The following is a 14,624-nucleotide window of genomic DNA, read 5'->3' on the forward strand; positions in this document are numbered from 1 at the left end:
TTCTGTTACTCAATCAATTATTTATTTTCTTGACTGTGATAGTTTATCTAATGGATTATATGCACTGACCGGTGTCTTCAATATCCAAGTACCGAAACATATCAAGGGGACATATTCTATAAATTACTGATTTTTTATCTCATACATACAGATAATCAAATAATCTCACTCCCAAAATACCGAGTTATTGGCCATCAAAATATTGGACCTCAGCCATTGGTAAATCAAAGAATGAAAACTATTCAATCACCTATTTATAATAAACTCATGATTAAGAGTAATTACATAACTATAGTTAACTAGAGATTTGATACCTTATGACAGAAATACAACCTTAATCAAATCTTTCCTTGATCCTTTCAATGTGAATATTAATTCACATCAATATTTTATAATGATTCAGACAAAATTATTTCATAAAATATTGCAGTCTAAATAAAGCGTCCAACTTTATTTAACAGTTGTGAACCTATTCATCAATTGTGAGAACTTATGATCATGTCCTCTATGAACGTATCCAAATGATCATATACTCTACAATTGATCCGGACCTTAGTGTTTGACAATTGTGTGCACAAAACAATGAATAATACCTCATTTGTAAAATTCAGAAAAAGATTATATTGTTTCATTGTCTTACTCCAAAAGTACAATGAACACAATATCTCTCACTCGCTTAAAGTAAGACTGGGATCCTCCTAAGACCCAAAGAAGTGACATGTCTCTCAAACACAAGTTCAAGCAAACTCTTATTAATTGTGTATGCAAGATCCACCTCAGATGCTATCTTAGTTTAATGTAAACTTCATAGCTCGAGGTTGATTTTCTTGAGTCAATATCCACTTGAAAAACTGAATCTGTGAAAGCCCAGCTTTTCAAAAGTCCTACTAGAATATACCAGCATGTAATCTCTCATTCTCCGAAGATACTTGAGTACTTGCTTAATAGCAATCTAGTGTTCCTCTAGGATCAGAATGATACTACTCACTACACCCATTGTGGGGCAGATGTCTAGTTTAACGCACAACATGTTATACAAGAGACTATTTGTTGCCAAAGTATAAGGTATCCTACTCATGCATTCTTCCTTCTCAAGAGTCTTTAGAGGTTACTCCTTAGGAAGATGAATACCACACCTTGAGCTTGTTGAGGTCTCCATCATCAGTTTGTTACAGACCATTCACGTATACTGTTGCATATTTTCTACTTAGCAAAGGATCTTCCCCTGGTGTTTCCTGTCCTCTCCCTTATCTGGGATCTCTGAAAATGTTTATGTTTGGCGACCAATATGTCAAACAAGCAAACCCTGCGTTGTAAATTGTTGTGGCTTCCGTTGAAACCACCTGAAATAGTTATAAATTAGCCATATACACCACTTGAATAGTGGACTGACATTAAACACGCCTGTACTTGATGCGCGTCTAGGTTTTGTGCACCGGCGCTGACATTTGTGTGTCTGTTTTTGTTGTTGCATCAAACATGCATATGTGTGGTGTGTGACTAAATGCGCGCACACCTGAAGTGCGTCTTCCTGCATTTTTTTAGTGATATGTTTGACCAACAACTAAATCGGTGGAATATACAAAAAAAATGCACTGGTCCGGTCAAAAACCCTAATTGTTGGTTCTCCAAGCTAGTCCTCTTAAACTGATGTAAGTGAGATTGACCACATGTTTGGAGGGTGTCTTTTTAACTTATGTTCCTCTTATAAAGTTTACTAAAACATTTTTATAAAAACATGTTTTGTTCGACCCAATATCATAGGGCCCATACTTACCCAGTTGCACCAACCCCATAACATAAAATTTGCCATATCAGCACCCATGTAGCAGACTTCACAATGTAATACATCAAAATGTCTTACTTAGGATGTCATTCCTTCCCCTTTGTCTGCATAGGCACCCAAATGTCCCCCCTTTTATGCTTTTCCATGCATAACAGCTGGTGCAGTGCTGAGAGGCTGCAAAGCACCTTAACCCTGTAAGGCCAGGTTGCTGTGGCTCTTCCTCGTAATAGTTGATGTGACCCTCTCTTCCACAAAGGTGGAGCTTAACCCTAACTATAAATAACCCCTCCTCCTACATAATATATCGATGTTATAAAACTCGGCCCGATTGTAACACCCGTGTGCACCCGGCGTATTAAACATAATATGGTAATGCGCAGCTAAATAAATGCGGAAGCTAACTTTTTCTTTTCAATTATGACGTCATTGTTATTAACCAAATTGATTACTTAATTCATTTTCAAAAGATTTCCTGGACAAAATCCTGATGCTTTATACAACACGAGTCTAAATAATCAAAGCATAGACGATGTGGCATGGACAACACCCATGCTCACCAATTAAGGCAACAAGCCCAACAAAGTCTCAGCTCAAATAACAGTATAATGACAATAAAACATAATAAGCATCCAAACATATCAACATAAACATGCATATCAACTCAGCTCCGGCCTCATGTCGCCAGAGGTCTCAGCCCCTGAGGTACCTGAACCTGAAAATGTGCCCCAACACAGGGTGAGATCTCTAAAAAGAAATCTCAGTAAGACAAGGGGTCCTCAAGGATCTCTCCACCCCAAGCTCACTTACAAGTGCAATATAAGTTCAGAAACAACATAATAATATCATTTCCAAAATCTCTGCAATGCAGCATATAATCATGTCATGTGTGTCAAAATCCTACTAGCGAGAGATCATGCAGAAATTACATACGTCTACAACCCACAATAGTACAAGATGCTACTTGTACCCACCCACAGAATCACCATCTTGTATAACGCTACATACTCAAGCTTACCATCTAGGTGGAACAGCACATGCATATCATAAGGCATTTGCACTTAACAGCTCAACAGCATTTCAATAAATCAACATTTCATAAAAGCACATCATGCATATAAATCATCCCTACATGAAGTATGGTGGAACCAAACATGGCAAAACCGAGGACACGAAAGCTTACATCGCAAGCTAACAATCCCAATCAAGAGTCTACACCAGTCCAAGGTCCACAAACAGCACCTTTGCGGTCTGTTTATACTAGAAACAATCATTAATATAATTAGCCCAAGGTTACATTGAGTGTTTAAGACTCTCTAACTTGTTTTAAGTGATTTTAGACTAATTCTGCAGGAGGTATTCGAATACTCCTCGATGAGTATCTGAATACTCCATGTCTCCAGAAAGTATCTAAATACTTTCACTAAGGTATTCGCGTACCACATGGTATCTGAATACTTTCACTACAGTATTCGAATACTACTCAGTATTCGAATACTACACTAAGGTATTCGAATACTTTTCTTCCCAGAAAAGTATCCCAATACTCCTTCAAGAGTATTCGACTACCAATTGATAAGTATTCAAATATTTCACGAAAAATATTCGAATACTTATCAAACATAATGCAGAATTTTGTGCATTCCCTGTATATGTCCCATTTTAATGACCTTCTCACGAATTGGAGTCCAATGACTCCTAAAAACAGATGTTCATTTACACATTTTAGGCATAGTTCATCAACTTTTAACTTGAATGATCAAAGTTTAACCCTTTAATGACTCAAACAAGCTCAAACCATGAATATTCAAAGAGGGTGATCATGGCTTACCTCAAGTGTCTCAAACTCAGAAAAATGAGGTGACTTGGAGCTCCCAACACAGCTCCACAACACTGACTTCACAAGACCACGAATTTGGCACAGAAGCTTGGTCTTTTACACTTAAAAAAATGGCTTCTTGAAGATTCAAGGTTAAGGGAATAGCTCCCTCAATATAAACTCAGCAACACAGCCCATATAGCCACAACTCAGAAGCTCACCCTCTCAAGAACTGGTTTTTATCCCACCTCATTGTTGCTCTCAAGTGTCTATAAGACTAGAGGTGAAGAATCCATCATAAAAGTGAGGTCTTGAGGAATTCTACGGAGAAAAGGCAATGGTTTGGTGAAGAAGAAGGGTGGCAGCAGCTGAGCATCCAGAAAACTCACGTAGGAGGCTGAGTATCAGCCTAGGATTTAGTGCCCATCACTATTTATAGGCGGTTTAAGTTTAATCACACTGTATTAGCACTAATAGTTACACTTATCATTTTAATCTCAAACTTTTGATTCTGAACCTAGCCATTTTTCTAGGATTTATCATATTTTTATTTAATTTTTCTTAGCACTTTGTCGGTACGCGCTTTTACGTAGTCGGTATCAGTCCTGACGTCAATTCTCATTATTTCGTCTCCAAACTTGTTATACTAGTCCTAGATATTATTCTTGTGATATATACATACTTTTCATAATTTTTCAGGATACTTTATCGGTACACACTTATACCGTGAAGCAGAATCGATATTTGCACTTTTTGTCAGAAAAGCGACTTTCAACATTATAAAACCTTTTTATTAACTATTCAAGTCTTCTCACAATTATTCTAGGTCGATTATGGAATTATTTCCTAATATCACAATTATATCATTTAAATTCCTAAATTAATGGTGTGGGTTCTTAAATTCACCCCACCTTTTAAGAATTTTGTCCACAAAATTAGAAACATACATGTCCCGAAATTCGGGGTATTGCCGGAGAAGCTCGTCCTCTCGCTCCCACGTACACTCCTCAGGAGTTCTTCCTTCCCATTGCACTTTGACCATAGGAATGATCTCGCTCCTAAGCTTCTTCTCACCACAATCGATAATCTTGAGTTGTCCGACGGGAGTCTTTAAGTTCTCCCGAACCTCCACATCATCCGGTTGCACCACGTGTGAAGGATCCGCTATATATCTCTGAAGCTGAGACACGTGAAACACGTCGTAGATGTTAGCCAAGTTCGGAGGCAAGGCAAGCCGGTAGGCAACAGGCCCTACCCTACCAAGTATCTGTTATGGCCCTATGAATCTCGGGCTAAGCTTCCTCACTCCAAGGGCCTGACAAACACCGGTGACAGGTGAAAGTCTCACAAACATGTGCTCACCCTCACTAAACTCCAGTGGTCGATGCTTGAAATCATAGTAACTCTTCTGGCGATTTTGCGCCTGCTTCAGCTTTACGCTGATCATCTGGATATGCTAGGTGGTCTCTTAGACAAAGTCCAAACCAAATAGCTCTTTGTCTCCAACCTCAGACCAACAGGTAGGAGTCCGACACCTCCTACCATACAACGCCTCGTAGGGTGCCATTCCCAGGCTAGCATGAAAACTGTTGTTATACGAAAACTCAACCAATGACAGGTACCTATCCCATGCTGAACCCTGCTCCAATGTGCAAGCCCTCAACATGTCCTTCAATGTTTGGATGGTCTGCACAGTCTGTCCGTCAGTCTGAGGGTGATAGGTTGTACTCAATCTCAATTGAGTACCAAAATCTCCCTGTAGCGCCTCCCAGAATTGAGATGTGAACTTCGGATCCCTATCACTGATGATACTCTCGGACACCCCGTGAAGCCTCACGATTTCACGAACATACAGTCTAGCCAACTGCTCAGTAGTGAAACTCACCTTTACCAAAAGAAAATGGGCAGACTTGGTCAATCTATCCACAATGACTCAGATAGAGTCACAATCAGCCTGAGTCTTAGGAAAACCCACCACGAAGTCCATGAAAATGCTATCCCACTTCCACTGCGGTATCTCAAGAGGTTGAAGCTTACCAGAGGGCTTCTGGTGTTCAATCTTTACCTTCTGACAAATCAAACACTTGGACACATAGACAACTATATCTTTCTTCTTGCCCGGCCACCAGAAATTTCTTTTCAAGTCCTGATACATCTTAGTAGCACCAGGGTGGACAGTGAATTGGCCCCTATGAGCCTCTGTCATCACCTCCTCAGTCAAAGGACCTCGAGGAATTACAATCTTCTTCTGGAATATCAATAACCCATCCTCATTCTGAGACACGTCGTCCTGGTTTTTCACATAATCAAGGCACTATCTTTGCACTCTCGCCTCTTTAATCTTCTCCATCAACTCATTTATAACATCTGTTGTTTCCATCTCGAGAAGTGCACCCCCAAACAAAGAGGTCACCGTCAAATCCCGAAACTTCTCAATGACATCAAAGTCACCCATCATCAAACTGGATAGACTCACGGATTTCTGACTCAGAGCATCAGCCACCACATTGGCCTTGCCAGGATGGTACTTCAACTCAAAGTTGTAGTCCTTCAGAAATTCCATCCATCTCCTTTGTCTCATGTTCAGCTCCTTCTGATCAAACAGGTACTTCGAACTCTTGTGGTCACTGAACACGGCAAACTTCATTCCATAAAGATAATGCCTCCAAATCTTGAAAGAAAAAACAATTGCAGCTAACTCCAAATCATGAGTCGGGTAGTTATCCTCATTAGGCTTCAACTGCCTCGAAGCATAAGCAACAACTCTTCCGCGCCTACATCAACACACAACCCATCCCTTTTCCAGAGGCGTCACAATACAACTCAAACTGTTCCGCGGGATCAAGAAGGATCAACACTGATGCAGTAGTCAACCTTTCCTTCAACTCCTGAAAGCAATCCTCACACTCGTGAGTCCACACAAATGGAGTTTCCTTCCGGGTAAAGCGAGTCAGTGGTAATACCATCTTGGAGAATCCCTCAATGAACCTCCTGTAGTACCCAGCCAAACCCAAGAAACTCCTCACTTCAGTAAATGTTTTGGGCCTCTCCCAGTCCAACACGGCCTCAATCTTGTTTGGGTCCATTACAACTCCCTCTACAAAAATCACATGCCCAAGGAATTTCACGGACCTGGGCCAAAACTCACATTTTGAAGGTTTTGCATAAAGCTTTTTCTCCTTTAGCACCAGCAACACAATCCTCAAGTGCTCCGAATTCTCCTCCTCACTCTTGGAGTAAATCAAGATATCGTAAATGAAGATGATCACAAATCGATCCAAAAACGGCTAGAAAATACGGTTCATGTAATCCATGAACATAGCGGGTGCATTGGTGAGTCCAAACGGGATCACAAATACTCATAGTGACCGTATCTCGAACGAAACACGATCTTAGGGACATCCTCCAGCTTAACCCGAATCTGATGGTATCTGGACAGGAGATGAATCTTCGAGTACACGCAAGCACCCCTAAGTTGATCCAACAGATCATCAATACGAAGGAGGGGATACTTGTTCTTAATTGTCACCTTGTTCAGTTGTTTGTAGTCGGTGCACAATCGCATGGTCCCATCTTTCTTTTTCAAAAAAATGACTGGTGCTCCCTATTGAGATCACTCGGTCGGATGAAGTCTTTCGCTGAAAGATCCTCAATATGCTTCTTCAGCTCTGCTAACTCTGGTGGAGACATCCGGTATGGAGCCAAGGAAATAGACCCCACACCAGGCAAAAGATCAATGGAGAACTCTATCTCCCTCTGTGGCGGAAACTCAGGAATCTCCTCAGGAAACACCTCGAGGAATTCCCTCACCACAGGTATGCAAGTGATATCCTCCTACGTCCCACTCACCAAACCTCTCAACATGACATATCCAAATACCCCTGCTCTCAAGGCTCTCCTAGCCTGCAGCACTGAAATAAAAGGCGAGAAACTAGCAGTGGAATCACACAGAGACATCACCACTCGCTTTGCACAACAATCAATCATCACATAATTCTTGGACAACCAGTCCATTCCAAGGATGATATCCAAATTAGCCATCGGCAATCCTATCAGATCTACCGAAAACTCCCGGCCATCCCACTGAAACACGACATCTCGATGTACAGTGGAAGTATCACACTTTTCTCCGGTGGCGGTAGTCACCCGCAACGATGGAGAAAGCACAGAAATAGGCAACTCAAGCCCCACAGCAATCGAGGTCGCAATGAAAGAATGCGTAGCCCCGGAATCAAATAACACATCAGCGGCACGACTACCAATAGAAGTGGTACCTCTCACAAGGTTCAGAGCTCTGTCCGACTGCTGTCGATCTAATGTATAAAAACAACCAGTGGTAGGTGGCACAACAGGTGCCGCTGTAGGTGCAGTAGGAACCATCTGCAATGGAATCGCCTAAACCGTTGCAGCTCTCGTAGTAGACGATGGACAATCTCTGGAATAGTGGCCCTCCTTGCCACAATGAAAATAGATCAACTGGCCGGTAGCACAAGGCCCCACATGGACTCTCCCACAACCGGCACACCTGGGAGTAGGAGGTCTAATCGCACTCCCTTGAGTAGGAGTCCTCTTGAATTGGTTTGGCGCCTGCCTAGCAGCCAATTGCTTTCCCTTTCCTCTTTCACCAAACTTCTTGTCCTTCCAGGTAGTGGAAATATTAGTTCCCTTGACCTCAGATAACTTGCCTTCTTGGCCTTACTCACAATGCAGACGTCCTCAATATCCCGGCACTGCTGAACCAAAGTGCCAAAATCTCTAGATGCAGCCCCAGCAATCCTGTCTGTTATATCCTCATTAAGTCCCATAAGGAACTTAAAAGCCAAAAATGTCGGGGTAGGCATAGCAATACGGAAATGTGCAAACTTGTCCAGTTCATTGAACTTAACCAAGTACTCGTCCACAGTCAACGAGCCCGGCACCAATCAATCAAACTCCCCCTGTTTTCTTTCCTGCCCGTCATAAGGGAAATACCTCCCCAGGAAACTCTCCTAAAAGAATGGCCATGTGATGACATGACCCTGCATCTCATACACCTGAGAGGTGTTCGTCCACCACTCATGAGCGTCTCCCTCCAGCATATAAGTAGTGAACATCAGCTCCTGGGGATCTGTGCACTGCATAACTCTGAAGATCTTATCCAAAGACTGGAGCCATCTCGCAGCAGCAATTGGATCATAGGATCCATCAAAAGAAGGTGGCTTATGCTTGCGAAAAGCATTCAGTCGGTGGTCAATCGTATCTCTATAATCCGTGGGCTCAAAGTAGGGATGCATCATCCCAGTGAGATGACTGACACCCTCCATATGACTATGACTGTCATCCTGATGAATGGGTAGAGGTGGCGGTGGAGGTGGTGGCGGAGGATGTTGGCCATCAACACGACCAGTCCTCATCTCCTCTAACATGACCCTCATCATGGTCATGTTCGCCAGGCGATTCGCCTCCAGCACATCCTCAGTGGCTTTCCTGTTCGCCTCTCTCACGGTGTCCAGCATAGCCTGATTTTCCATTCGCATGGCCTCCTGGTCGGCTTGTCGAGCCGCCTGTATCTCAGCCAATGCAGCCAGGACCGGGTCGGGTTGACCCTCATTTGTCTCTCGGTTCCTCTGAGGTAGTACCATGACTCTGCCCAAGTTACACAAAGAATGAGTTGATCAGGCCCACGCAATGTGGTCACACATGCATTATCATAGTAAAAACCAAAAGAGAAACACACAAGACAAAACACAGCAAAGCTTCCTAAGTTATTGCAATACATACAGACTTTTACCTAGAAAATGCTCTGATACCATAAAATGTAACACCTCGTGTGCACCCGGCGTATTAAACATACATACGGTAATGCGTAGCTAAATAAATGCGGAACCTAACTTTTTCTTTTCAATTATGACGTCATTATTATTAACCAAATTGATTACTTTATTCATTTTCAAAAGATTTCCTGTATGTGAATTGCAATAAAAGCTAACTGAATATCCTCATTAAATAAGTGTGTATCTAGTCGCGGAACTACAACACGTAGTCCGGACAAAATCCGGATACTTTATACAACACGAGTCTAAATAAACAAAGCATAAACGATGTGGCATGGACAACCCCCATGCTCACCAATTAAGGCAACAAGCCCAACAAAGTCTCAGCTCAAATAACAGTATAATGAATATAAAACATAATCAGCATCCAAGCATATCAGCATAAACATGCATATCAACTCAGCTTCAGCCTTCTACCGTCAGAGATCTCAGCCCCTGAGGTACCTGAACCTGAAAATGTGCCCCAACACGGGGTGAGATCTCTAAAAAGAAATCTCAGTAAGACAATGGGTCCTCAAGGATCTCTCCACCCCAAGCTCAATTACATGTCCAATATAAGTTCAAAAACAACATAATAATATCATTTCCAAAATCTGTGCAATGCAGCATATAATCATGTCATGTGTGTCAAAATCCTACTGGCTAGAGAACATGCAGGAATTACATACGTCTACAACCCACAATAGTACAAGACGTTACTTGTACCCACCCATAGAATCACCATCTTGTATGACGCTACATACTCATACTTACCGTCTAGGTGGAACAACACATACATATCATAAGGCATTTGCACTTAACAGCTCAACAGCATTTCAATAAATCAACATTTCATAAAAGCACATCATGCATATAAATCATCCCACCATGAAGTATGGTGGAACCAAACATGGCAAAAACGAGGACACGAAAGCTTACCTCGCAAGTTAACAATCCCAATCAAGAGTCTACACCAGTCCAAGGTCCACAAACAGCACCCTTACGGTCTGTTTATACCAGAAACAATCATTAATATAATTAGCCCAAGGTTACATTGAGTGTTTAAGACTCTTTACCTTGCTTTAAGTGATTTTAGGCTAATTCTGTAGGAGGTATTCGAATACTCCTCGATGAGTATCCGAATAATGCATGTCTCCAGAAAGTATCCGAATACTTTCACTACAGTATACGAATACTACTCAGTATTCGAATACTTTTCTTCCCAGAAAAGTATCCTAATACTCCTTCAAGAGTATTCGACTACCAATTGATAAGTATTCGAATACTTCACGAAAAATATTCGAATACTTATCAGAAAAAATGCAGAATTTCGTGCATTCCCTACATAAGTCCCATTTTAATGACCTTCTCACGAATTGGAGTCCAATGACTCCCAAAAACAGATGTTCATTTACACTTTTAGGCATAGTTCATCAACTTTTAACATGAATGATCAAAGTTTAACCCTTTAATAACTCAAACAAGCTCAAACCATGAATATTCAAAGAGGATGATCATGGCTTACCTCAAGTGTCTCAAACTCAGAAAAATGAGGTGACTTGAAGCTCCCAACACAGCTCCACAACACTGACTTCACAAGACCACGAATTTGACACACAAGCTTGGTCCTTTACACTTAAAAAAATGGCTTCTTGAAGCTTCAAGGTTAAGAGAATGGCTCCCTCAACATAAACTCAGCAACACAGCCCCTATAGCCACAACTCATAAGTTCACCCTCTCAAGAACTGGTTTTTATCCCACCCCAATGTTGCTCTCAAGTGTCTATAAGACTAGAGGTGAAGAATCCATCATAAAAATGAGGTATTGAGGAATTCTATGGAGAAAAGGAAATGGTTTGGTGAAGAAGAAGGGTGGCAGCAGCTGAGCATCCAGAAAACTCACGTAGGAGGTTGAGTATCAGCCTAGGGTTTAGTGCCCATCACTATTTATAGGCGGTTTAAGTTTAATCACACTGTATTAGCACTAATAGCTACGCTTATCATTTTAATCCCAAACTTTGGATTCTGAACGTAGCCATTTTTCTAGGATTTATAATATTTTTATTTAATTTTTCGCAGCACTTTTCCGATACACGCTTTTACGTAGCCGGTATTAGTCCTGACGTCAATTCTCATTATTTCGACTCCAAACTTCTTATACTAGTCCTAGATATTATTCTAGTGATATATACATACTTTTTCATAATTTTTCGAGATACTTCATCGGTACGCACTTATACTGTGAAGCAGAATCGGTATATGCACTTTTCGTCAGAAAAACGACTTTCAACATTATAAAACCCTTTTATTAACTATTCAAGTCTTCTCACATTTATTTTAGGTCGATTATGGAATTATTTCCTAATATCACAATTATATTATTTAAATTCCTAAATTAATGGTGCGGGTTCTTACACCGATCATTGACCTGGTCGATGTACTGAGTCACTAGTTCAACCAGTGGGTCACTGGTTCAACCACATGACTCAGAATGTAAATATATAATTTATATTAAAAAATTTATAAACATACTCAAATACCTGTAAAAAAATAATACCAATTTCAAATATTTTAATATGAAAAATAATAAATCACATATTATTATCCAACAAAGGATCAAACAAACATATAATGCTTGTGATACTGGTGCTTCATATTTAGCAGACGATATCTAAAGCTATAAATTAAATCAAAATTCCTTGCATAGTGCATAACCAAGATAATATTAGTGTTGTAGGTACATAATCAATGTAAGTCAATAAGCAACAAATCACTCAAATATTTTAAAAGAAAACAAACCATTTGTGAATTAAAAAAAATGATATCCTTTATGATTTTTTTTATGATCCGGGTCGGGTAACCGATTGAATTGACCGAGTCACCGGTTTTCACCAAAATCGGTTGGGTTGCATTTGAATGCTTGATCGATCCAATATGAAACTCGATTTGATTATATGGCCGGTTCACCAATTTTCGAGTCAATCTAATTTTTATAACATTACAATATACACACACGATATCATCATTTACATTAGCGGTTACATCTTTGAACTTGGAGAGTGATTGTAGCCATATCCCACCACCCCTCATTGTTACACACAACACCTGTGAACTCCTCACATTGCCTTGGTCTATACCATTATTGTCGAAGACATCCTACAATGGTACATCATTCCTCTCAGGGTTACATATGTTGCTCTCACTTCACTAACAGCTCAAAACTCTTGTCATAAAAAGATTTTTTTTTTATAATGAATAAAATAAGAAAATGTTAGAAGCACTCAAAGAATTTTTTTTTTTTAAGATGTACATGAGTTTTTTTTGTAGTCCTCATATTTTTTTTTCAATTATGTCCTTACTCTAAAATTATATTTACAAATTTTGTTTCCTATCCTAATGGCAAAGCATTTCAGCTCATCCTCCCCCAAAAAATACCGAGAACGTCACCAAAAAGATTAAATAAATTGTATTTTACCCGTTCCCGGATCTTGTTTTCCTTTAAAACCTTTTCTTTTATTTCTTATCATATTTGTGTTTGTGTAAATAATAGAGATTTGTTTTTGGTGGAAAAAATAATAGAGATTTAAAATACACTTTATGGTAATTTTAATTAAAAACAGAACTTACAAAAGTTATTTTACCAAAAAAAATTGTTTAATTGTTTTTAGCTTTCACTTTAAAGTAATTTTTAAAATAAAAATTAGATATAATCATAAATAGCTATTAACTTTATTTTCCAAATTCTTATTTTTATCTTTATCTTAAAAGTAGTTTTTAAGTTAAAAAAATGTATTAAACTAGCTCTGACTAAAAAATAAAACTAACTTTATTATATTTAAATCTATTTTCTATAAGTTTACATATTTTATAATTTATACCTTTTCAAGATATTTCATATTTTTATGTTTTTTAAATTTATTGAAACAACATTACTTTTAGAATAAAATATAAAAAATAATTCTTTTATCAATATGATGGATGATGTCAAGCTAATTTCCCCTAACCCCTTTTCCTTCATGCTTGTTTGATATGTCTTATTTTTATCTTCTCTTTTTCTTAAAAAAAGAAGCGTAGCCATATATATATTTATAAGATTTATTTTATATTTTATCCTTATTATAATTTTGTATTTATAAATTTTATTGTTTACCCTAATAATTCATCCTAATAATAATTTTTTTAATTTTTCCTCCTTCAAAACCATCAAAATAGTTTTATATAATCATTAAACAACATTTAGTTTTATTTTTTAATCTTTTTTTTTAACTTTAGCTTAAAAATAACTTTTAGTTTAAACAAAAAGAGGTGTCAAATATGCTCTTAGTAAGAATAATTCGCTCTTATATGCAAAGAATTACTAGGTGCATACTACGAATTAAATATGAAAAAGGGAGTTAATATATGAAAGGGTGTGGTGAAAAAAGATGAGCTGATGCTATCTGTCCAAAATTAATTTTTTTTCCCACGAAAACAAACCATTAATATTTTGAATTGATTAAAGGTAAATTGAATGCATATGGCATTTTCCTTATCAATTAAGTTTACAAATTTGAATGGAAATTATTAAAAGAAAAAACTAATTATAAGTACGTAATCGGAAAAAAGCCATTTCAATATCAGATAAAGGCAGGCAGGCATTCGTGTGGGATGGGGGGATGGATTGAGATAAAGGACATGTCCTACCCTCATTTGGATATCTACAAATTAAAATCAGAGAAACTAAATTTACTACCAATTTAAAGGATTTAAAAGAAATTTGAAGTGATTCAGAAAGTGATTTACTGTATTTGCTACGTATAGGGGTGTTAACGGGTCGAGCCGAACCGAGCTTTGGTCTTAAAAGGCTAAGCTTGTATTTAAATGTGTCAGCATGGCCAAGCCTGTTACCTGTCACGAATATAATTTCAGCCTGTGGCCTGTCTTATTTATAAAAAATGAAAGCTTGCTTTAGCCTGTTTAAAAAAAAATAAGACAATTAAAATTTATTCAAACAAAATATACAATCAACAGCACTAGTAATTCCATAAATATTCATAAATTTATTGTATATCCAAATAGCATAATATAAAATAAAATCATTCAAAAAGTTTGTTTAATTAATAAAATGGAATGAAATGGATTGAGGAGAGAGAGAGGGGGTTATCACAAGTAATACAAAAAATATAAAATAAAAAATAAAAAATTAATATATTAGGCAAGCCTGAGAGGCTCTAAGGCCGAGCCTTTGAATT

This window comes from Gastrolobium bilobum, unplaced genomic scaffold (genome assembly GCF_033153095.1).
Source record: "Gastrolobium bilobum isolate Gb01-03AN ecotype WA unplaced genomic scaffold, APGP_CSIRO_Gbil_v1 utg11463, whole genome shotgun sequence".
Taxonomy (NCBI): Eukaryota; Viridiplantae; Streptophyta; class Magnoliopsida; order Fabales; family Fabaceae; genus Gastrolobium; species Gastrolobium bilobum.